General features: G+C 34.3%; 1 protein-coding gene and 1 long non-coding RNA gene across 4 annotated transcripts in view; both read left to right on the top strand.

Annotated features, from left to right (window-relative positions):
- ds (dachsous) overlaps nt 1–26,302 on the top strand; it is a 301,443-nt gene that overhangs the window by 131,123 nt on the left and 144,018 nt on the right. The window lies entirely within an intron of this gene.
- LOC128676708 (uncharacterized) overlaps nt 1–26,302 on the top strand; it is a 200,049-nt gene that overhangs the window by 88,985 nt on the left and 84,762 nt on the right. Inside the window, exon 6 of the long non-coding RNA XR_008405449.1 lies at nt 7,911–8,001. This is a non-coding gene — a long non-coding RNA (uncharacterized LOC128676708). The remainder of the gene's footprint in view (nt 1–7,910; nt 8,002–26,302) is intronic.

Here is a 26,302-nt window from a genome sequence, read left to right as displayed (position 1 = left end):
TCGGACGGATATGGTGACCACCACGCCACGAAGATCGTCAGCTGATAATATATATGATTTTATAGAAAACTAGCTTTTGCCCACAACTTCGTATGTGAGTAAAAATCCGTTTCCCGTGGGAATTTCAGACCTTCTTAGTGCTCGACTACACTGTCCTGGGAACCTACATACCTAGCACCTCAAGTCTTTATTAACTGATAAATGTAGAATTTAGTGCTAGTATACATTATAATTCTCTTTTTTTGTTATTTGTAGTGGATAGCATGCTCCTCTTTATTTATTTATATTTGCATATATTCGGTAAAACATGTTGATTTAATTCATTTCGACATCAATTTGTATATTTGTACTCATGTTTTTAGCAAATAAATGTTTTCTTTATTTCTTTCATTATCAAATTTCAGCTTTCTATGCAGTAGTTTCGGTTGCGTGCGTTCTCTGTCAGTCACTCAGTAACGCAAGAGTTTTATATATATTTATTTATAATAAAAAAAAAAATAACTATTCCATCATAGCTAGACAGGGTTCCGTTGAGCCGGCAATTTTATTAAGACAAATAATTGAAAAATTCTAAATTAAATAACGTGAGTCTTGTATTGTGCAATAACATATTTTAATGATATTTTTACGAGCACTCGTCTCATGGTTTATATATCATCGCCTTAATGAATCCTGGTTGTAAATGTATTGTTTGTTTTACGACAATTGTTATTTGCCTGCGGCCGGCTTCGCAACTTTGAAATGTTAGGATGCTTGATATCAGTTTCACTCGTGGTTCAACTCCACTCCATGGACTTGTCTATATATAACTTTTAGACTATTTAATGAAATTTATAGTAACACTAGCGGCCCGTCCCGGCTTCGCTCGGGTAAAAACATAATTAATTACGCAACTATACCTTTATTAGGAATCACCACTATCTAATGGTGAAAACTGCACAAAAATCCGTAGAGTTTATCGCGAACAGACAGACAAACGCGGCCGAGGACTTTGTTTAATAATATGTAAGGATATACAACATAAACCAAATGTCGCAGCAGAAATGTCATCTTCTACTATATTAATTAACAATTATTTTTTATCAAACTTCAAAAATCGAACATGTTTACAATTCGTCGCCATATTTTCTTTAAACAAATATACTTATTAATTTCGGAATTAACGAGTGACAAATGTCAATAAAATAAAAAACAATTAATTTCTTAAGTTCTTTTTCTAAATTACCAAAAAACATTTTGGATTTCTGAAACATTTAATATTCTGACAAGTGAAATAAAGGAAACACTGACAACTTCGACTAGTTCTTATTTATGAAGATGTAAGATCATATTAAAGACCACTCAACGTTAGATTCATCTGTGGACCTGGTTTATATAAATTTATCCTACCTAACAGTCATTTCGACATCAAACCTGAATGCCGGAACCTGTGGCGAATTAACTGTGGCAAAACTGACACAAAACCTATAAACACGTATCTGGGAAACAAAACAGTACGCAAGAGTCACTTTTTATTTCTGCCCCATAAACATTTCAGTTTCATTTCGCTTTTAAAACGGTCCATGTTTCAATAACAATAGTATAATAATTTGCAGTCCACTTATCATTTTTTATCGTAAAATTTACCGTCAATTAACCCTAATAAAACATTTTATAGCGCGAATAAAAATGGCTGACAGGCTGATGACAATATATTGTGTTTGCGCTTTTAAATATGGGTTAGCTACTCTTAATCCGACTATTATAAATCCAGTTTGGATATTTGTGAGTGTGTGGGTATTTGTCTACATAAATATTTGTCTGCGGTTTTGGGTGTGTTGCGTCCGTTTTAGTGCTTTTTGTGGGCCTTTCAGTGTTTAATAAATTGTATAGATACAGCGTGGTAAGTTTCTTTGAGCCTCTGCCCACCCAATCACGCTAACAACGATTGTGCGCGATTTGAATTGAGCTGCGAACGCTCCAGCATGTTACACAATTTCATTTGAAAGTCTATCATCCAAACATATTGTTTTTACCACGGCAACATTTGTTTTGAGGTCAATAATATTTTCTTTATACCGAAACGGTAAAAATTGCGGAATGATCGAAGTTCGATTGCGATCCAGCTGAAGTTAAGCCCGTTTGAGGTGGATTATTCAGTCGCTCTATATCGAAGTCGAATAAAACTTAAATATTACGGAACCCTTGAATAGTAAAACTATTCCTAGACGCCACATCCCGAGGGGATATTAGACGTCGACATCGTCAAGATCCACGGCACCCGCACATTACCGACACTAAAAACTTTATTTCTCTCTTTGTGTACTATTAAAACGACATAATATGACCTGTCTTCGGACATATGACTAACACTTAGGGTTGCCAGCTTTCGAACTAAATATAACATTTTTTAATTCAGTATTCATAAAAATATAATAGGAGTAACATATGTATTGTTCTTGTGAAATGATATTATGTACCTACTCTGTGCCTGTCTCTCTCACTCTCTCTCTCTCACTGTGTGTTTTACCGATTAATTAACATCGTTGTCATCGCGACGGAAAATCTGCTGTCTTATTTTATCGTTTCAACTCCGCACGGTCGTCGGCATCCCTAGTTGTCAGACCAATGGTACGCATATCATTCTACGCGATATCAACTAGCAGTTCTCATGTTTTCCCTCCTGTCAGGGCGGCTACTATAATATATTTTAAAAATAATAGCCGGTAGGCCTCTAGAATAGTAGAATCACGGTGCAGTATACTATTATTATATTGCAAAGTTGGCAACCCTAGGTTTCATGACAAGGGCTATGTGCTATGGATAGTAAATCAGTTACGTGAAATTTAGGTCCTTAATGTCACGGGAGTATACCCTTTAAACTCCCTAAACTACCTACTCCCAAAAATACCAAGAGTTTTTAAATCCTGCTAATATTACAAATGCGAAAATTTGTGCGGATGTATACGTGTATGTATGTTTGTTACTATTTAACGTAAAATCTATTGGATAGATTGTTATGAAATTTGGTACACGGGTAGAATATAACCTGGAATAACACATAGGGTACTTTGTATTCCGAAATTTCTACAAGAGCCCCGGGCGAAGTTAGTATTTACTACTTTTCGGTGGAAGTGACTAGATCTGAATAGAGTTGTTGCAAATAAAATGTATAATACACTACCACCAAAATAAATCAACAATATATTTATCAAACATACTGATAATTTTTACCTCTTTACAAGCCATGAAAGAAAGGCAGAGGCTACGTTTAGCTAGATTTCGGACATTGCAATTGAATTAAATTCTGATAGAGCGATCGAATATGAGAAGAATATGAACCAAGATAAAGCGCCTATTTACCATTTAACTTTAGTATTTTAATAATCTTCATCTATAGATATTTATAAGTTATTCATTATACTTTTTCAGATAGAAGTTCCTTTAAAATCAAGTTATTTTCCTCCCAAACTTCGAACTTGGAGCGATAAAACGTTTCGTCATTGTCTTTATGACTCAAATGATGCACACAAATAACGCTCAAATCACACGTTTTGAACAGTTTCAAACTCTAAGCCCGTTATGTAAGGTTGAAATTGATTTGTTTGTGAACAATTCAACACCATTGGCTCTTGTTAAAACGCCTTTTTTGGTTGTTAGGGTTGTCAGTGGTGTTGAGGAAAAATATCGACGAAAATTATTTACACATAATTAGTACTTATTTCCCTATTTTTAAGTTTTATATTTACACTTTCATGTGTATATATAAAAATAAGCGGCCCGTCCCGGCTTCGCTCGGGTGAAAACATAATAAATTATTATTAAATACCTTTCTCCGGAATCACATATCAATTGATGAAAACTGCATGAGAATCCGTGCAGTAGTTTTTGAGTTTATCGCGAACAGACAGACAGATAAGGATAAGGATAAATAAAAACACACGCAAAGTTACGCGCATTCTTAGGAAATTTGTAATGAAAATGGCTTACTATTTTTATTCCTGTTGTACCAAATATCACCTAGCCGTTTTGACGTACCAATATACTTTTCATCCTACTGCATTAAAATATTAGTAGATCTGCGATAAAATCAAAGAGAAATGCCTTAATATTCGTCCAATGATAACCCTATAACTTTTTTCTACAGCTATGAGAGTGGTTGTGATCTCGCTCTGTAATTTTGACGTCAAGGAGGGGAGAGAGGGGGGTAATTATGGTTCGCCAGTGTCATTGCTCACCGCTACTAACGAAAAATTCAAAATATTCGAGATTTGATAGACTCTTCAAAGCACTTCAAATGGATTTTATATTTGCGTAATTACGTGTGTTGGTTTTTCTCGATTCGAGTCAGTTGTACCAGTTAACTTTGACTTTAACTTGAACCACCGCCGATTTAACTTTAACCAGCCACAGGGCTACTTTATTATTTAGAATAGTCTAGAACTGAATCATATGCTACACGGCGGGAACCTCACACCGTGTTAAATAAGTCTTAAATTTTATAACGTAAAGTTTAGTAACATAAAGTTCGTCATAACATATTTTTCAAGTTTTTTTTTTAAATATTATTTAAAGCCGCTAGCAATACAGTTGAAAGTTGAGTGATGAATACGTGTGTAGTTCAGATAAATATGATGGATGAGACACCTAAGCAACAACATATATTCTTGTTTTATTATTCAGTGTGTTTGGAATTAGCGGAAAGTGATTGAGACGATTTTAATGTCTGTTAAGTTTGATATTCTTTATTCACAAATAAAGTTTGTAATTTAAAAAAATGTTCAAAAATGTTTTATCGCAATTTTAGTATCGTCTTCAAAAACTCTGTTTCTATATTGTTCTCCGCATCGTATCCCGCCAAAATCTCGTCTCGTATATAATGATAATAAAGAACATTCTTCTCCGTGTCGACTTGACTAATTAGACTATTATATACTAAAATAATGGGACTCTAACCTATACTAATTGCAAAAAAATGTTATGATAGAAGGCAAAGTGAAGCATTAAGTATTATTATTTTGAATAGCCATATTTTGGATGCCAATATTAAAAATCGTGCAAGAAAATATACGATGAGCGATTATAGCATTGGTATAGAATTCACACGAGTTATTGACACTCAAAACATGAAGAATCGTGAGCCACGATGCGTAACCTCTATGCTTCCATCATTATATCTGGGAGACTATTCTGGAGTTTACTTTCACTTCGCCGTGTTAGATGACATTCGATTTAAGATGTTAATTTAAAATTTTAAAAACTTAGGATGATATACAATAATTATTGACGACAAGATTTTACTTTTAACTAAGTCTACTGGCCACTTCCAATTAGTAAAAAAGAAACAGCGCAACAAACTTCACCCCAGTAAACAGATCGAAAATTTGTTCTGTAAATCACTTTGTCAAGAGTATTGAATTTAAATCCAAAATAGCATAAACAAAACATTAGATTTATATTATCTTGTGACGGTATCTATGAAGTTATTCAAATTACTAATCGCCCTTGGTGTACGGTTATCTTTGGGCAGCGGTGATCGCTAACCGTTTGCCATGTTATGTCATAAAAGACAGATATTTTAGAATGAACGTATCATATAGCACCATCATCATCCATACAAAGTATTTTCTTTTTTCTATTTCGTCGCACATTAATTTTTATAGTACCTATAGTGGGCAAAGGAGCAGGCGGGTTGCCTGATGGTAAGCAAACACTGTAGCCCATGGACAGCGGCAACCCGATACGTGTTATCGGTGCGTTGCCGACTTTATATATATAGCTAGAAAACAACGGATTTGTTCGAAATTATTACAATCGAAATTTTAATCAATGCGAAGTGAAAAACGTCGGAGCACTCCAGAATAAGCCGGCAAAACTCAAATGATATAGGAATAACTCGGCTAGGTATGTTAATAGGCCCCGAAACTGTTGGCTTATAATTTGGTTTCGTATCATTACGAAACCTGGGATTTGGTCGGGTAATGATGAAAAAAATGTAATGACGGATGGAAAATAAGAGGCTACTTTGTCTAGTGGACGGAGTTTTTACGTTATGGTTTCGTGTTTTGGCTTGATAAAAATTGATATGTACCGTCACGTGAATATTGTGACTTAGGGTTCAGCACAGATTTCGAGATATAAATCTGTGGGGTTCAGTTATCGGCAGAAATCTACCTACAGTTGTGTGTATGGGGAAATAAAAAATGACAAATCTCATTAAAATATGCTCAAGGTTGCAGTGTAATTAAGTTACATACAACGAAACTTTGGCATAAAAATAAAATGACGACTGACGAGTAAAAATAAAATAAAATGTCAATTCGTTCTTAGTAACCATAGTTTTTAACCAAATATTAACATAGGTATAATTTTTTCCGACCATTTTATAATACTAGCTGCACTCCAGGGCTTCGCTCCCGTGGAAATTTTGGGATACCCTATGTGTTATTCCAGATTATATTCTACCCGTATAACAAATTTCATAACAATCCGTCCAGTACTTTCGCATTTATAATATTGGTTAGGATATAATAAAAAAAAATACGCGATCTAATTCACTCGAGTTTTTATAGGAACAATTTTTTTTGGTTAAAAAACCATCAGGTTTCGTTACCAGGTAACCTAATGTGGGTATAATAACAGACTAATTTTAAACTAATGATACACCTGAGTTTTATTTAAACCGCAGCACAAAATTGAAGGACAAAAGTTTTTGTTTTTATGCATGATGACATGTTGCCACAATGGTTAGGAATGATTAGATTGGTTCACATGTAGGGTCGATTGGTTGATGTTTGTGATATCACATCCTAATAATGATTGTAATACCTTCGCTTCGGGGCTTCGCGTCTGCGAGAATTTCGGGATAAAGAGTACCTGTGCTATTTCAAGTTATATTGTAACCGTGTTCCAAATGTCATAGATAATTTAGTACAATTTAAAAAGGTCGCAAGTGTAATTATCTTTTTGATTATTTTGTCTTATTACTGAACAGAAAAGAAATTAATTTACTAGTGGCTCGTCCCGGCTGCGCTCGGGTAAAAACATAATAAAGTATACACCTAACACCTTCCTCAGAAATCACACTATCTATTGGTGAAGGCCTCATGAAAATCCGTGCAGTAGTTTTTGAGTTTATCGCGATCAGACAGACAGACGCACCAGAGGACTATATAATATGTAAGGATTTTTCAATCAAGTAAGTGGCGAATACTACCTACATACACGTCTGTCGTACGTGTGTCTAATCTAAAAATGATACACGTCATCTTAATCCTATCCTGACTATAAATGCGAAAGTAAGTTAATAATATTTGTTTGTTTGTTACTTCTTCACGCTCTTTGGTTGAGTAGATCACCGAGGTCGTCAAATTGGTTGAGTAGACACTCAACCAATTTGACGACCTCGGTGGCGCAGTGGTAAAGTGCTTGCCTCTGAACCGAGAGGTCCCTCGGTTCGATCCCCGGTCGGGTCATGATGGAAAATGATCTTTTTCTGATTGACCCGGGTCTTGGATGTTTATCTATATATGTATTTGTTATAAAAATATAGTATCGTTGAGTTAGTATCCCATAACACAAGTCTCGAACTTACTTTGGGGCTAGCTCAATCTGTGTGATTTGTCCTAATATATTTATTTATTTATAATCTTCTTGAAATTTTGTATACATTTAATTTGAAGTATGGAGGACATAGGGTACCTTTCATCCCGGAAAATTTACGCGGGCGAGGCCGAGGGCAAAATCTAGTAAATATTCCAATTTTAAACATATGGCTTTGATTTTAATGCCAATTATAAGGTTCTCAGAAAATATATTATATCATGTGTACTCTATATTTTTCTTGCTTCGTACACATACGTAGCTTTTAAAACAGTCAATTGTATAATTATCGGTTAATGAGAATTTATTATATTTCTTGTTTATTCCAGGTAATTGGAGGTTCGATAACATTGAATGTGGGCCGTATTAGCGACTGCGAGCTTTAAAAGCTCGTAAAACGATCTTTATTACGGCTAATCGGTATGTATATCGGCAAAAGTTTATGGTTGAATAACTTTAGGATGAGCGGAGTTCATAAACATCAGAAATCGAGCTTTTTAATGTGAAGCTAGTTTGTTCAATGCAGACCAGTAGTGAGACTTAAAAGGAATTGTGTGTAAACGCATAGAATAAACTTTTTATTATCAACGAGCTTTGACCGCGGCTTCACCCGCGTTTAATCCGTTTTCTTAGTGCTTATATTTCGGGTTCTAAGCATCGTGTCGCGCGAATATCATATGTTAGACCATCCACTAGAAAACCGTATGAAAACCATATCAAATTCCACCCAGTAGTTTTTGCGTCATGCGCGAACAAACTGATAAACTGATCCTAAATCGCGGTAAAGTTCCCAGAAAGGCTGGCGACATTTTCTCTTTCATATTCAATAATTCAATTTTAAATTTAACATAAAAATGTAGTTTCACGTTACGTTAAATTGAAATTATGTAATCATATTTAAACATTTTATGCTCAGATTGTGCTTTACAAACAGAAATTACATATTTCGTTCCGGCAATTATGTACAAATATTTTTAGAATGATGTTCATGGGAACACAAAGAAATACCCGCCATTAGAATTAACGGAATACAGATTGATTGATTCTTTTACGACCAAAATGCCTTTTGCTTTTTCTATGTTAAGGCGAAGTGTGTTAAGTTATCGCGGTTTTTTTTTAGGAAAAAAAAATATTTTTTTTATTTTCTATTTTTTTAATTACATCTTACACAAAGGATAATCTCGTAATCTATATCAAAAAATATTTTAATAAAATTTCACCAGTGTCCGCCTACTTATGTCAGTCGTCTCAAATTTCACTATTTGACTCTAGTATTCGTTTGAAATCACATTTTATTAATTATATTATATTATATACACGAATAAAATATATAACATATACAATACAACATGCTGAGCATATAATTTAGTTACTGTATTTTTATATAAATTGATTGGTTTTGTTATGAATTTATTTAAAAACTAAAAAAATACAAAAAATATTTATTAGATAGGTATTTGTAGGTATCTTATTATACAGACAATTGAATCAACTATCTGATTATTCAGAAACGGGAACGGTCAAAAAGAAAGTTAGTCTTGGGTGCTGAGAGCAATTTCGATCTTATCAAAGGACGGACCAGAGAAGGGTTTACACGGGTTTAGACTGTTTGGGGAGAAACTGGGAAAATACTGGCAGTGAACCCGTACATGGCACGGGTACTACGCCACAGCGGTATGATAACGCTTCGCCTTAACAACATCGGTCAGTTCAAAACATGAAGCAGTATTACCAATTCGTTACCCGCCAGTATAACTACGATGTATCCGTGAGGCAGGCACTTCCCATCGTCTAATTGATACGAAATATTCGGTGTTAATGAACTTGCGATAAGGCTGGTTTTGTAGCGTGACGTCATACTTATGGAGTTGACCGCGGTCTTGCACGCGACATTAAGTAATGTATTTTTTATTTAAACTTTCTCTCAACACTGGATTTTCAAATTCAAAGAAATTATAATCATGAAAATTTAAGAAAGCACAAATATACATTACATAATAGTTTTTGTTTAAGGCGACATTTAACCCTCGTTCGCATGAGCATAATTTCATCGTGCATTATATATAGGTACGCGATGGAACACAATATGCCCGTGTATCCGTTCACTCGGCAACACTTTTTTATCGCAAATATTATTTTATCGCATTTTGAACTCTGTTCGTCGGACTGTAGGTTGAATTTTGAAAGCCCAGTGCCAATAACGCGGGGAGATTTTTGTACGCTCGTGCGATAGATTGGCGAGTGCCTTTAACCAAATGTGTGATGTAGTTTGGTGTAGCTTCGTTTACATTTACACCGATTATAAAAACGAAGAGCAAGTAGTACTTAATCTCTCATTTTTTTGCCTGTACATTAGAAGAGTACTTGATTAAAATAAAATAAAAATATATATTCTTGATTCTTGACTAAAGTTTGTTTTAATCATCAAGACTATATATTTTTTTACACTTTACGGTTTTAACCCTGAGGAATATCTCACTACTGCGAGACCAGAGGATACTTAAGGTACGAAAAATAACAACACACTTCTAAATTTTAATACACACATGCGTCAATAAGCTTTCAGTGTGTTTATGATTGAAATAAAATGTTTTGAAAGTTTTTTTATATGAATATTTTCCTCGACCAACATAACCTAATTTTTATCCACCCGACGAGTAAAATATTCATTAATTCCCCCGACTTCTACTGTCAGTAGTGAGTGACAGAGTAATAAACCAACTCCCTTGTTAGCTATGCTATGGACCCTAAGCGACTGATTGTACTAAGATTAATTATTGCCTCATACACTCAATAGCGTCGACATATACAATTTTAAACGAGCATTTTAAGATTGCAATTTTGATTTATGAGAACCTCTTTTTTGCCATAGATGTTTTCGAGTGAAGTTAAAATCAGTGGCATTATTATATCAATCTTAATTTTGTATATTTCGAAACAACAAATATGGTATCTTTATTGCATACGGTCGGTGATAAAAACACAGACGAATCTTCAAATTTTTAAGGCTTTTTTTCGCGACTTCACAACCCCGAACGCAGCCGGGACATTGCAGTGATGATTGTCGATTGATTCTTTATTGCACAAATTAATTACATAGTATACATAAGTAAAATTCACAATATATAAAAATCACATCTCGATTTAGACACATTGTGCAAAAGGCTGCCACATCGCTGTAAGCAATTTCTTAAAGACAAACTTTTGGTACATTGCTAGACAAGGAAATATAGTTGCAGGTCGGATTATACTGACAATTGTAAAAATAGGCCTAATATAGTAATATACTTAACATAAATATTATAAATATACATAAATATTAATACAATAAACACACATTACAATATACTTATATTGCACATAATTATGTAAGCAACAAGCAAAAGATAAAGAGAGACAGCAGGAGAGAATGGAAATAAAGAAACAATTAATCAAATACATAAACGATATGTCTTGACCTGAAATTTAAAACTATTATAAACATTTTCGTGTAAAACGTTGCACACGATTACGTTGCACACGATACGGAAATTCGAAATTTTCACATGTTAATAAAATCTAAAATATAATGATTACGATAAGGAATGTTGTTACGATAAGGAAAATTGACGACCTCGGTGGCGCAGTGGTAAGGTTCTTGCCACTGAACCGAGAGGTCCCGGGTTCGATCCCCGGTCGGGTCATGATGGAAAATGATCTTTTTCTGATTGGCCCGGGTCTTGGATGTTTATTTATATATGTATTTGTTATAAAATATAGTATCGTTGAGTCAGCATCCCATAACACAAGTCTCGAACTTACTTTGGGGCTAGCTCAATCTGTGTGATTTGTCCTAATATATTTATTATTTTTATTTATTTATTTAATGTTGGCGCGTTTAATAAATGTGCTTTAATTGAAATTATATCGTGAAAATGTTGGCAATCTAGCGTTAATTAGACCGATGCTAGGTGCCAAAATTCCAGGAAACAATTCAAGAAAAGGTAGCTTCGCTTGGCTCGTCTTAGCGGAGGCACTACGGCGTCCTCTTATATTATTTTAACACTGTTCGCTCAAAGCACGACTGTTTAAGAAATATAAATAAAGCAGATTTGCCCACTTAATATATACACTCATGGCACCGTAGCATTCAAATTATATTATATTATATACAGATAATTTGGATGGATGGCACCGCTTTGAAGACAACATTTATTATAATGTCAATCACGTATTAACTATAAGTGGCGTGTACATACGTACAGTGATATAGTATGTACAAATTCCATTATTCTGATGTCATTTAAGAAAAATGTAAAGTCTAATTTTCTTCGATATTACAAAGACAAATTACTTATAAATTGTTCAGTTTAATTTGTAAGTACTGCACGTACCCATCTATACAACATAGTATGTGTTATAAGTGTAACATAACGCTAATATTGCATGCCTGTAAGGGTAAACTGTTAAACTATAGTATTGTATGCGCCACACCTTGTACTACACAGATACTGCAATAAAGATATTTGAGTTTGAAAAATAAAGAAATCGATTCCAAAAAATATCTCACCATTAAAGTGTTTCAATATGAAAGATACATTATCTAAGACTGCCCTAGACTACATTTATCTCAAAATTCCCACGGGAGCCCGAGCACGGAGCAACATCTAGTATTAAATATACGTATACATCGTGAAGTGGGTCATATATATAACTGATAAGATTTTGAGATAATTCAAACATATTAAAAATCGTTAAATTTATAAAACTATGTCATAAGATTTATACGCGCAATCAATTTTTAATGTTTTTTGATAGCTTTTATATTCGTCTACAAATTTTATCTACCTAATCGATAGCTATAAAAAAAAACTATAAAAATACTTTTCATACGTTTATTTATATGATACAAGTAAATGAAAAGATGTCAAAATATCGTTGCTATTGTTATATTATCATTAAAATCTGATGAAAATCTAACAGATTTCATTAAGTTTATATATATATATATATAAGTATATATATATATATATATATATATATATATATACATCAAACTGAGAGTACATACATCATAGATAAAGAAAATTAAGACGACGGGCTAGCGTACCCACATGAGATAGAAGATTCCATACAACTTTCCGACCTATCAAAATAGATTGGGGTCTTCTAAAATTGGCCACACATTGAGGGACAAAAGACTCCGTTTCTTCCCGTGTAATTCTAATAGGCATTTCTCTTTCGTGTATAAGCGAAATGAAAGATATGACTAAGTTTATATTTATCTCTGTCTACCACATACTTACATGATATAAAAAAGTGTGAATTATTGTCTACGGACAAAGCATGTCGCCGGCTGCCCGGGCGGTGAGCATGTATAATATGGATGTTTATAACCACGTTGGTCCAAGTATACCAATGTTTGTAACCAATATGTGAAGTTGTATGGATTCAACTAACATGTCAAACTATGTACCATGTTAAATTGACGAAACATTTAACTGATTAGACTTAATGGGAAAGTGAAGATTTTTATATTTTTGTTTTATCTTCTTGAAAGATGTCCAATTTATAGTAATGTACACCATAGAGAGAAGAGCAAGCATTGGCACCAATATTGGGTTGCATTCTCAATAAAAACGTAGGTATACCATAATACGACTGGGAAGAGCCAACATTGGCCCAAGATCGCATTATACACGAGGGCCCAACACTGGCTCTATATCGCCAATACGCGCGTGCCATCGCAATTTCTGCTCATAATTGCAACGCATTGTTTGCACCGCAGCTTGTCTTGTGATTTGTAGTAACGTTTTTAGGTTTTTTTCATAGTTCTTCATTTTTATATTTACTGTTTTATATCACATACTATAGAATTAGGATTAAACTCAAAATGAACTAGCCTAAGAAGGATGTGTGCCAATAAATAAATATATACCATATGGACAAAATCACACAATAATATAATTGAGTTAGCCCCAATGGAAGAGTTCGAAACTTGTGTCATGGGATACTAACTCAACGATATTATATTATATAACATAATATAGATAAACATACACGACCCAGGTCAATCTGAAAAAGATCATTTTCCATGTTGACCTGACCGGGGATCGAACCCGGGCCTCCAGTGTTGCAGTCCATTAGGCCACAATGTTCTGACTGACAGCTTAAGATGACGAAGTCCGTTCTAAATAAGAAATAAAAAGTAGGAACGTGGACACTGGGCGTCGATGCTTAATAGCCGTGGAAGGAACCGGGGTAACGCTTCGTGTATATGTGAGAGAAAGGGAGAGAGCATCTTTTAGTCCCGACGATACCCGCAGCAGCAGCAGATAAATTTTACATCAACACTTGGATTCTAATGCATTACTTACATTTGAACCAAAATATAAAAGGCGTAATTAACGGAATAACTTATTTATTATAAATTACATTATAAATTATATTATTACACTGTCAGCCACGAAAAAATACACGTCTTAACCCTGGGTGGGTTCTGGGTTCATAATTTTTAAAACGCGCCCAGTTTAAGTGTACAAATTAAAGTTACTGCCAAAAATAATTTATCAGGGCGATATTCGATTATTCATATCCATGACAAATGGATGGCAAGGATATATATTTCACGGATTTGTGATTTGCCATACACTGTAAAGTATTGCTGGATATTGTTCGCAATATTTTGTTTCTTTTTCGCCCCAAGTGTAAAATGTCGGCGGTTTCGAAGGTTTAATATGAGTCATTAGGTATGGCGATCTTTGGATTTACGACAAGTAAATACTCTTTGACTTGTAATGCAATGGCGGACCGTTATTTGTGGCACATATTTTTGGTGATCTTTCAGTTCGAATTTTGAATTATATTTTTTGCTTGATATTTCTTGTTTTGTTTTAAATATGGAAGTATTTTTATGATTCCTTACAGATAATAACAGAAACGACATGGAAAATCTTTATATAGGTACGACAAGAAAGATATTAGACTTATAAAATGTCACTATACTTTTTGAAGTGAAGATAATAATTTAAATATAATTTTATTTTCTTAATAAGTACGCTTGTGAGCTATATAGAAGTACCCATAGGGTATTCAAGGAATTTCATGGGGCCTGAGCCAATATGCGAAGAGGCATTTCAAACAAATTTATCTAAATTAGTGATTCTCACTTTATAATACAACTAGAACATTCTTGTTCACGTGTACATGCACGAGCACGGAAAATAGTTGAATGACCACTGTCCAGGATGTTTTAATTGGTACATTTTAGATTGATAATTTATTTTGCCCGAGAGTGTAATTAAGGCGCTAAGTTGAAGATAACGAATTTGTCTTGAGATAACACACGCAAAAAAGTGTGGAATTGATGTAAGTACTTTTTGTCGTTATGTTGGGCATACGTTGCTATTTTAAATGATAGAATTGTACTGAAAAGACGTCTATTAATCGTTAAGTTTTTTACTAGATTGAGGCCAAGTCACCACTCATTTTGAAACTAAAAATGTATTCATTAGATATAGTGTTATCCGATTTAATATAGTAAACCCACAGTTGACAATTCAGTTCACTAGTAATGAGGAAATAAATTAGGGTTACCTTTTGCACAGCAATTGTGAACAGCTTAAAATTTGACGTGTTAAAAAATGTCATTCACAGACTGATAATCGCTGACAGTTATACTAATCCACTTTTCCCGAACGATATCGGCTCATGACGGACAGTAGTATCAATTTCGTGAGATGAGCGCGCTAATTACGTTTCTATGGTGCGCCTGGGCAGCATTCCTGTCGTACACTGAACCTGTTTGCAGAGTTTATAAAGGATAGACTAGACACGGCATAATATTTTTTCCAAATATGGCGGTTTGAATTTTATGGCGATCATCAAAACATCTAAAACATGTAAGATTATTATTTGGTACTATAAAATAAACAATAAAATTACTTTTGAATGAATGGACTAGAAGTATATTGTATCTTTACTTCAATTGCATAATTTATTAAGTAGTGTCGATGTCTGAAAGTGGATACTTTCAGACAACAATCGACACTATTTAAAACTTATTAACTTATAACAATCTCTTTAATATTTTTGGTTTAAATAATTTTGGTTGCCCTTTTCGCATGATTATTGATTTTTAAACTTTTACCTGTCACTATTAATTCAACTTTCACACAAATTGTCATAACAATATTTATTTAATAATCAATACAATTTCACAGCTTCGCTATTTTGTGATTAGGATATTCGTCACACGTATTAAATCAATTTGACGACATAATATGGTTTGAAAAGTTAATCATGGATGAGAAATTAATTGATGACATTAATTTTTAGTCAACAAAGCTTTAACAGAATCGATTAATTGTAGACGTTGGACAGTTTTTTGCAAGAGTGATGTCATTGATACATTCGATTGTATTAATTAATCTTAGCTATTTTTAGTATGAAAATATTTTACATGTTATAATTATGTGTCAAGTCGTTTACATCCCGGGCACGGCAAGCGGTAAGTATGGCATTACATAAACAGAATATTTTTGTAGTTGTTTACAATCCACTAAGTACACATTGGGTTTATTGGGTTTTTAAATATATATAGATCATGGAAACATAGAATTACTAATATTTTAAAAAATTATGACACGGAAATTTTCAATTAAAATTTCGACTATCAACCGTTGCGAGTTATGCATACATAAAAAAAAATTAAAGGTTTATGATTTCCTACCATTTCTATATCATTCAAAGATCTATGCAACATGGCAGAATGATGAACAGTATCACAGTGTGCGGCGCAAATGTGCTATTTGCTGACATACTATTGCATTTTATATTCTGTTTTGCTTTCAAGACAATTGGTGACCTTTACAATGGGGCCTTTTGATGTCCGAGAGAAAGAACTCTTGAGTGATCGGATTTTTTCTTTAGGGTTGAACGGGTCACTGTTTTTGCAAGTATTTGTTATTTATTATGGTTATACCATTTTATAATAGAAGAGGGAAAATGTTAGGACATTTGATGCGACACGATGGCTTCTTCAGATATGTTATAGAAGGAAAGGTGGAAGGAAGAAGGGGCCCAGGAAGACCAAGTGAGAGTTACACCGGACAAGTTAAAGAAAAAGTGTGTGTCGTGGCGTATCAAGATGTGAAAGAGTTGGCTTTGAAGAGAGAACAATGGAAGGAACTCCACGGACGAGAGCCTCAAAAAGCATTTTTTTACCGAGATAATTCGGCCGCGTCAATCTGTAATGTCTTTTTGTCTGTCTGTCACTTTGACTGACGGCCCGCAAAAAATTACACGCTCATCGTAGTTGCCGTGTTTCTAATAGATAGAATATTGTATTCTAGATGTAATTTATATATAAGTATGCTAGCAGCCCGGCCCGGCTTCGCTCGGGTAAAACCTAATTTCCATATGACGACTGATTATTCGTTATTTATTTTCACCCTCATTTAACTACTCTAAAGGTCAATTTTAAACGGGTTTCATTAGTTTTGTTGCATAGCATTTATGCCCAGTTTCAAGTAGATCAGTAAAGATTTCCGTTATTTTTCATACAAACTTTACCCCCAATGTTTACCCCTTTTGGGGTCGAATTTTAAAAACTCCTTTCTTATCTGAGCACTACGTAATAACCTAAAGCTACTGCCCAAATTTCGCGTTTATAGCTTCTATGGTTTAGGCAGGGCGTTGATTAGTAAGAATAGCTTGTTCTTTTATATACCTATATAGATAGATATAAGATATATATCTGACGACCTCGGTGGCGTAAAGTCCTTGCCTCTGAGAAAATGATCTTTTTCTGATTGGCCCGGGTCTTGGATGTTTATCTAGATATGTATTTATTATAAAATATATACTATAATTTAGTTAGTATCCAATAACACAAGTCTCGAACATACTTTGGGGCTATTTTTGCAAGGATCCACACGAAGCCGACACGTGACGTGATAAAGTGTATTGTTTGCTCACCTTTTTTAAAGCTTAGATAAATGAATATCACCCAAATTTGTATGACTTTTAATAGGCTGAATCTCAGGGCGTTTCGACCGCTGCGGCCGCACTGTCATTACGATCCGTCAATTATCTCGAGGAGGGAATCATTTCATCAATCAATCATTCATAAAATTGACATTAACACAGTACAGATTATTTATTTTAAAGTAAAACTAATTCTTGTTTTTGTTAAAATTTGAAAAATTGTAATGACAGCGCGCGCGTTCGCAGCCGTCGAAACGGTCTGAGATCCACCAATAGTGGTGTACCTAGGTTTTAACTTTGTAGGTATGGATTTGAATGCTGATTCGGTTTATGCAAATTTAACGCAGACATTCAACCGTACTATACCCCATGTGCTTTGTGGAATGATGTTGATTGTATGGTAAGTCGGTTCGAGGCTCGCGTAATGATTACATTTGCCTATTCCGCACGAACGGTTTGGCACGTTTTATTTTATATTTGTTTTTGCCTGCGATTTATGTAAATACTAGCTGGGGCTTCGCTCCCGTGGGAATTTTGGGATAAAAAGTACCCTATGTGTTATTACGGGCTGTATTCTACACATGTACCTAAATTTCATAATAATCCGTCCAGTAGATTTTGCGTGAATGAGTAACAAACATGCACACATTCATCCTTACAAACTTTGGCATTGTGAGAAGAGTCAGTGATGATTCAATTTCTGGATATATGTATTTGGCTTTGACTGCGACACATTTTTATTGATTTCAAGAAAAAATCTAAATTGTTTTTATTATAATAAAAGATGAATACAACAGAAAGTTGGAAAGCGATTTATTTCCACTACATTGTAGGTAACTGCGAGAGCTAACAAGAATAGTAATTTTCATAAATAACTTTGCCACCAGTCAGACACTTAGACACTAACTTGTGGTACTGTTATCGACGACCTACTTACTTGCTTGTGCTGGATTAGCTGCAATATAAGTATACGCTGTAGGTAGACTTAAAACTCATGCCAGATGCCTTTAGGCGACTTGAATAAGCTCTGACATCAGTTTTAGTAATAACACTATAGAAAAGATAGAAGAAGAATCAACTGAAGTACTTTAAAAAAATAATTTTAAGAAACTTTTCGATTTTCGATAGTGAAGATCCCAATTAGAACTTGCAGGGATACGTGTATGGCGATATATTAGATTGTACTGAAAATTTTCTCCTTCCTCTTAGAGCGATGAAGAAAATTAACTTGGGATAATATTAATAGGAGGACTAACGTCATTAATAAATTATGAGTGTACTTATTACTAAAATATTATACATTATTTTATAATATTATAATGTTTGGCCTTGTAAATGTATATTTTTATGTAGTTCCTTGCGAAACTTCTTACGTAAATTAAAAAATACAGCAGGAATACCTACTATTTTAAATCATATTTTTAGTATATTCTATTATTTTTTTTTTGTTAAGTGGCCAGTGTCAAACATTATTTTGTTTGTAAAAAAAAGAACATTGTATTTTTAAATTCTTTGACAATTGTTTTATTTTTATTTTTCAGTTGACGTTCCAAATATAAAATAAAGTGAAAGGTAAAATATACATGCCAATGTTATAAAAAAAATCATATCTCTGCGTAAATGAAGTCACGCGAGCGCTTCGCAGCTGTTTCATACACGTTATCATATACTTAACAGGATGCTAATGCGGTGTTTACATTGTGCAACTGAAATTGAACTTGAGTTATAAAACACGAAAAACAAATCGTAATAGGAGAGGTACTGTTATTCTACTATACAATATGTTTGTCATTCACTATGGCTACATAGATTTAATTAAGTTTTGGAAAATTGGTTAAACACAAAAATAACATATTTTTAATTCACTATGGGATCTTAGTTTCATTTTCATAACTAGTTCAAAAATAACTATTTTATTTTTATTGTAATAACTTAAGCTATTTTGACCACTTCGTGGCCTTATTTTATCGTCTTCGTCCACTTTGGTAAATAAACTTATGTAACCAGTTACAAGAGAAGACTTTTCTGTCGTTGTTTGGTAACTAGTTGTGAAAGAAGATATTTTTTCCCACAATGATCACGTTTGGTTGCAAGCATGCGTACGCGCCTTAACTCTGATGCGTTTCAATATCGCCCCATCAGAAGCATCTTATAGGAATGGACGTAATTAAACGCGCAACTTGATTAAAGATTGCCATAACGCCAGTGTTCGCCAAATTATTGGTTTCATTAAAAAAAAAAAAAAATCTGTTGACCCAAGTGTGAAGAGATAGACAATTAATTTGCCGCGTAATATTCCTGTCAACCTGTCAACGTCAACGTTGACACCTTATATTTTTAGTAGGTCTAATACACCACATACTAAAGTTTCCGAAAAATTTACAGTTTCAATATGGACACGTAAACTATCAATAGTGGATAGTATCGATAGCTCTGAATACGGTAAATTTTTGCCTCATAGAAACTATCGAGAACCTTATTAATAGTATCTATCTATATCATGGACTGCGACTTGAATAATATAATTATAATATGTACTAAAAGTCTTTCTCATCCTATAGCGTCTATCCAGTTTCATTTGGGACTGTGACGCCGCGAAATCCGGCGTCAGCGTAAAAATAAATTATAAAATTCGGCTGTGATTTACCAATTGCTTGCATGCCTGAGTTCAACTCTATTTAACAATGCTATAGTTGCCTTTATCCCCTAGTCGCCTCTTATGACATTCACGGGAGAATATGTAATGTATCCTATTCCAGAATGGAACCAAACGTAAATATGTTTCTAAAGTCTTGTGTTCCAAAACCGCTATCGCTCATGACTTGAGCCGACCTCTCGTCGATCGAACGATCGCTCCCTTTGAGTAGTGATAAAGTGCCAATTCCTATTATCTGATTCTACTAATTCGCTGAATTAATTACACTATTCCTAAAGCGATGATTATGTCGTCTCATCATAATAAGTATGATGTATGATAGCTTGCTTAGCGCTAAGTTCTTCGACGAGTAAGTACGTCTTGGTAATGTAAAATATATTTTTCGCCTTTAAACAAAGAGATAACTCAGATTGAATATCCCTCTCAGAGTTTCTGGCACGATAGGGACCAACACTGTTCAAATTAGTTTCTTTCGGCATTTCTTCTCAGCAGTGGTCGTTCCGAAATAAAGTTTGAAGCTTGTGAGAAATAACTATTTAATATAAGAATTAACGTTAGAAAGTGTCTGTGAAGGTCTAATTTCTGAATTAATGATTTGATTTGATTTGTTCATACTACATTAACAGCTAGAATGTTGACTGCTACCAATTCGAGACGCACACATTTTCCTAAGACCGAAAGCTGTGTTGTATTGGTGCTCTAATCGAGGGATTAAGTAATTAAGTTTGCGTGTTACCTCTTGACGCTATATTTACTCAACCAATCTTCTTGAAATTTTGCAGACATGTAGATTGAAATATGGTGATGTATATCGGCTACCGTTCATCCAGGTAAAATAACTGTTCCTGTGGGAAATTTTCGCGAATGAAGCCACCGACAAAATTTAGATTCTGAATAAATGCTTTTCCGAATGAACAGTTCCGCATAATCCCCAACGGACGTTGCGTTGTCATCCATCAACATCAGCATAACCTTGCAGAGGTCGAGAACTTTCCACAAAAACGAACACAAAAAACTCATCCACAATATCAAGCCAGGTGTTAAGGCGGTGACGTGATTCAATTAATTAAATTTGCGTTATTATTTTACTAGCCTCTGCCCGCGGCTTCGCCCGCGTTAATTTCCCACGGTAAAAGTTATTTTTCCCGGCTGAACGTACCCTATGTCCTTTACCATACATCAAACTACATGTATGCAAAATTTTAAGAAGATTGGTTGAGTAGATAGAGCGTGGAGATGTAACAAACAAACAAAATTACTTTCGCATTTATAATATTAGTTAGGATCTGTGTTCGTCCAGTGGGAAACTTTTGTTGCGACCCTAGACGTGATGTGTTAGAGGAAATAAAATATTCTATGTCAGTCCTATTTCCATGTAACCTTGTGTCAGTACATCACGTCCAAAGACACGTGCGACTTAATTATCAATAGTATATAAGCTAGTGTTAAATAAAATAAAGATGTAATTTATCCACCGGTCTCACTGGTATCATTTACCAAGTCAACTGAGACTGTGGACCCAACACGTTCAAGTACTTTATTTAACTTAAAAATCTCTTCCCACGGATACAATATATTATAATAACGGGCATAGATAAATCAAAATGATCCTATTCGAAGTCGAATGACTTCGAATAGGATCATTTCGAAATGATCATGATCGAATAGGATCATTTCGCTTTATCAGAAATTCGAATATTTAATATTTTCGAATAGGATCAATTTTAGTCGCCTAGTATAACATGCACGGAAGCATATAGTGATCCTATTCGAAGTCATTCGACTTGGAAATTATAAAATTTTAGTGCAACTGTATTATTATATAGGGCTAATGAATAAAAAATCGGGAGGTGTTGAAAAAGACGTGTATTCATCCAGAAAGATGGAGGTACAGAGAGAGAGAGGGATACAAGCTATAGACAAAAATCATAGACAAATTAAAATATTGTGTTATGCTGCTATTTCCAACACTAACGTAGCTACACATATTCTTGACACTCGATAGGCAACTATAGCTTTTCCAAGGAGGGTTATAGTCAGGCAAGCGGTTGTCAAATCACTGAATCGGCCATTTGTAAGACAGCGAGACGCGTGCGCGTGTGAACTTTGTATGTATGTAATTGTAACGTAACGCACGTGCGTACTTACGCGTTACAATTCCATACCATCGTGCTGAATACGTGCGCATTTGGTATGCACCAGCCTTAATTAATTGAATGCCTGTGCAAGTGGACTTGTGTGGACTTCTTCAAATGTAAAGAAGAAAATTGAACGTACAAATAGATTCTATTAAAACGCGTTTTTTTCGACTTCTTATTAGAATAACAAGTCAACTCGTATGTTACGTCGCAATGACTTGTGGCTAATTTGTTTGGCTATTACAAAGTGTTGGCGATTGGTCACATTGACACATGGTTACTATAAACTTAACATTTTCAAGCTATTGTGTTTTTAATACCGACCGCCTTCTTGACCACGAAAGTGGTGTTGGATTTTAGGGCGGGAACCAAAACATCTATGCATTATTATATGATATTGTAAAAATCTCTAATATCCTACTAATGTGATAGATTGTGAGAATGTATGTGTGTATGTTTGTTTGTTACTCTTTCACGCAAAATCTACTAGACAGTTTGTTATGAAATTTGAAAGCCTGGAATAGCACGCAGAGTATTTTTTATTCCAAAATTCCCACGGGAGCGAAGTCATAATAGTTATCAATAACGTCCAAATCTCAACCCAATGTGAAACATACTTTACTTCGTGAGAGGAACTAAGTTACCCAGTGATTAGAATTTAGTTTTGCGCATGAGTCATCAGATTTTTTGCTACATTAATTTGCAAAAGATTGACTGTAGCATTCATATAAATTAATATGTATATAGTATACGTCTTGAATCGAAAATTACTTTCCTAAATGATACATATCAAAAGCTGAATGACCAAATATAAATTGATCTCGTTGAATAAGTTTTAAAAAGAAATACATTATTATAGCAATATATTCATAACTGAGGGATGTGTGACCATCTGTACCTGTTGTTTTTTTGACAGGACCTTTGAAATGGTACCTAAAAATGTTTTGTTTGATGCCCCTTTAAAGTATCCACACAATGATCGAATCTTCCCTGAAATAATTAACCTATTTTTGGTTGATATTATGGATTTGCCAAAAATTCCAATAATCGTGCCTCTTTATGACGTCATCGGCAGGAAATGAACTTTGCAACATAAAGTTTTAGCTCTAATTAGTCTATTATTAATATTATTATCTATAATATTGTGTTTCTCTAAGAAATTTTTGTAAATGCCTAATTTTTCTTACTAAATACTTTAAAAGGATACATATTATTGTGTACCGTTGTATTTAGCTAAATAAATAAATAAATAAATTATTATCTATTTATTTATTATTTGCAACATAACGCTTTAGCTTTAATTAATCAACCTAAGTATATAAATTCAGGCCGAAAATTAGCAAGATAAGTTCATTTGTATGTATTCTATATTCCATGATATTGCATATTTTTATCAATTTTCATATTTGTGCTATATTTTTTTAAAAGAAATTATCCAATCCATTGCGCACCTAAAAATGTTATTTAGTCAAGGAAATAAAAAACTATAATTCACCGGGCTTCGTTTCAATTAGAGTGGGACAGATATATGAGTGAAAGAGATATAATTAGCCATTATGAAGGCTTTAGCGTGGAAGTTTTATATTCCTAACTACCAATCATTGAGTATACACAATTAAAGCTTCAACAAATAAATGACTAGGACATGAAAACCAGTAATTATTAATTGAATGATGATGAACAAGTTGAAGGCCCCCGTGGCGTAGTGGTCAACGCGCCTGTCCGCTATCTGGAGGTCCTGTGGTCGATTCCCGGCGCGGGAAAATTTTTGGCGGGAAAATGGCTCTAAATAACATTACTCGTCTTGGGAATAGTTTTACAAGATATATAAACTATCGATATCTCCCTCATTCACCAAATTTATATATTATTACATATTAAAAAACACAGTCCTCTGCCGCGTCTGTCTGTCTGCCTGTTCGCGATAAACACAAAAACTACTGTATGGATTTTCATGCAGTTTTCACCAATAGATTTGTAATTCCTGAGGAAGGTATAAGTGTATAATTTATTGTGTTTTTATCCGCGCGAAGCCGGGACGGGCCGCTTGTGTTCGTACAAAGCTTTGTATTTGCACACTGTCTATTCTGTTAATGTTAACGCCAAACGTAATGAAGGCTTTTTTGTTTCCTACCTCGGCACGTCGCCGGTAAGGGAGTAATTTTCTTAATTCATGTTATCATGGCGTGTAGAAGCAAGGTTTATTATTGAACAAGGTTAAGTTAGAGACATTTCTGAAGCTATAATATGAAGCAGAATAGAATATACCGAAGGAAAGGGTTGCTTGTGTCCATGAACGCATGCTTATGCTTTTTTGCTTAAATTCATATCATTTATTTAGAAATTAGACCTTCACAGGGACTTTTTCTTTCATATCATTTATTTAGAAATTAGACCTTCACAGGGACTTTTTCTCGTAAATTTTTATATTTATAGTTATTTCTCACAAGATACAAACTACTGTACTTAGGGACTATATACTTCAAAAAATATATAGCCACTACCTTTTAGCTCACGGCTTCGCCCGCATAATTTTTTCGGGGATGAAGGTACCATGTCCATGGTCCTTATCCATACTTCAAACTACATGTGCAAAATTTCAAGAAGAATGTGTTGAGTAGATATAGAGCGTGAAGTGGTAACAGACAAACAAACTTACATTCGCATTTATAATATTAGTAAGGATATAATAAGGATTTAGTAAGGATATGGTATGCGTTTAGTCCTTGGCAGACCTCAGTGAATTTTGGCAGGAAACCGAGGCGGGGGGGAATTTCTAAGCATTCTTCCCTAACCCTTCCCTTTATTACTAACTTTTATTTACTGTACCCTGCCCTGTATGTCCGTACATGTGCAATTAAATTTCTGTGACAATACATTATAAGCAAGAACTGCAGACCTACCATCAACTTTTACGAGACGATTCCAACGCAACTCAGTTCAATTTAGGAACCTAAAATGAATCGCATTCAAAAAATTTACTCGATGGTACGAATTTGCGATGCCGATCAGTTTAGGTCGCAAAATGATGGTAAAATACTCCGTCCTTGTCCTGATGGGAATTCCGCAATGGTTTGCTGTACGAACATGTTTTTTTGTCACGCATTGATCGCGCTAATGACAATGAAACCTTGTGTCAAAAAGTGAATTAAAAAACCTTATTTAAAAAATATAAAAACAATTTATTTTATAGATATCGCTTGCAGTGCGTGGCACGGATCGAGGTCCGGTGTTCCGTGCAGTTATTGCTAGTGCAAGACGGCTGCTGACCGTGCAGCTGACAGATCTAATTATTGATATAAATCCCTAATTTTATATTTCATACGTTCATGATCCACCAACTATTGAATATGTTATTTAATGTAAAGAAACTTAAAACTTTTTCAGATCACATTCAACACTTTTATTTCCCAAATTAATGACTTCCTTACAAAAACCCCTTGGTCATTAAAACACAATCATTTTTTTTATTATAGCGGAAAGAGACGAAGCTAATTATTGAAAATAATTGTACCGTTCGCATATCAGGCTGCATCTACTAATTTACCACGCTTTTCAAATGTCTGCGCCGTTTTGTATGCAATTTTCTGACGTCCAACATAAAGGGAACTGCAAGTTCATTAATAACTAGTAGGAAACATAAGGCTTAGTGCACCACGAATCAAATAATAAGAGTAGACAATTTATTGCATATTTCTCTAACAAAAGTTGAGCGATACGCGGGGCTGAGGCAGACGACCGGGGAAGCGGTTTCCCGAACGGGTAACGAAATAACTCCCGCTTATTTTGTACACATTTGATTGTAATATTACCTATACAAGTTTATACACCGGGTCCTCTTCTATATTTGTTCTGTAACACTTTCACGAATGGAGTGCCATTTTACTAACATCGCGAGGAAACTTTACACTCTATTTGATAACTTATCAGTTAGTGTGTGATTTGTAAAAACCTATGTGAA

The sequence above is a fragment of the Plodia interpunctella genome, chromosome 16, assembly GCF_027563975.2.
Source record: "Plodia interpunctella isolate USDA-ARS_2022_Savannah chromosome 16, ilPloInte3.2, whole genome shotgun sequence".
NCBI lineage: Eukaryota > Metazoa > Arthropoda > Insecta > Lepidoptera > Pyralidae > Plodia > Plodia interpunctella.
The sequence above is the reverse complement of the archived record's forward strand: the minus strand, read 5'-3'. Positions and strand labels throughout refer to the sequence as shown.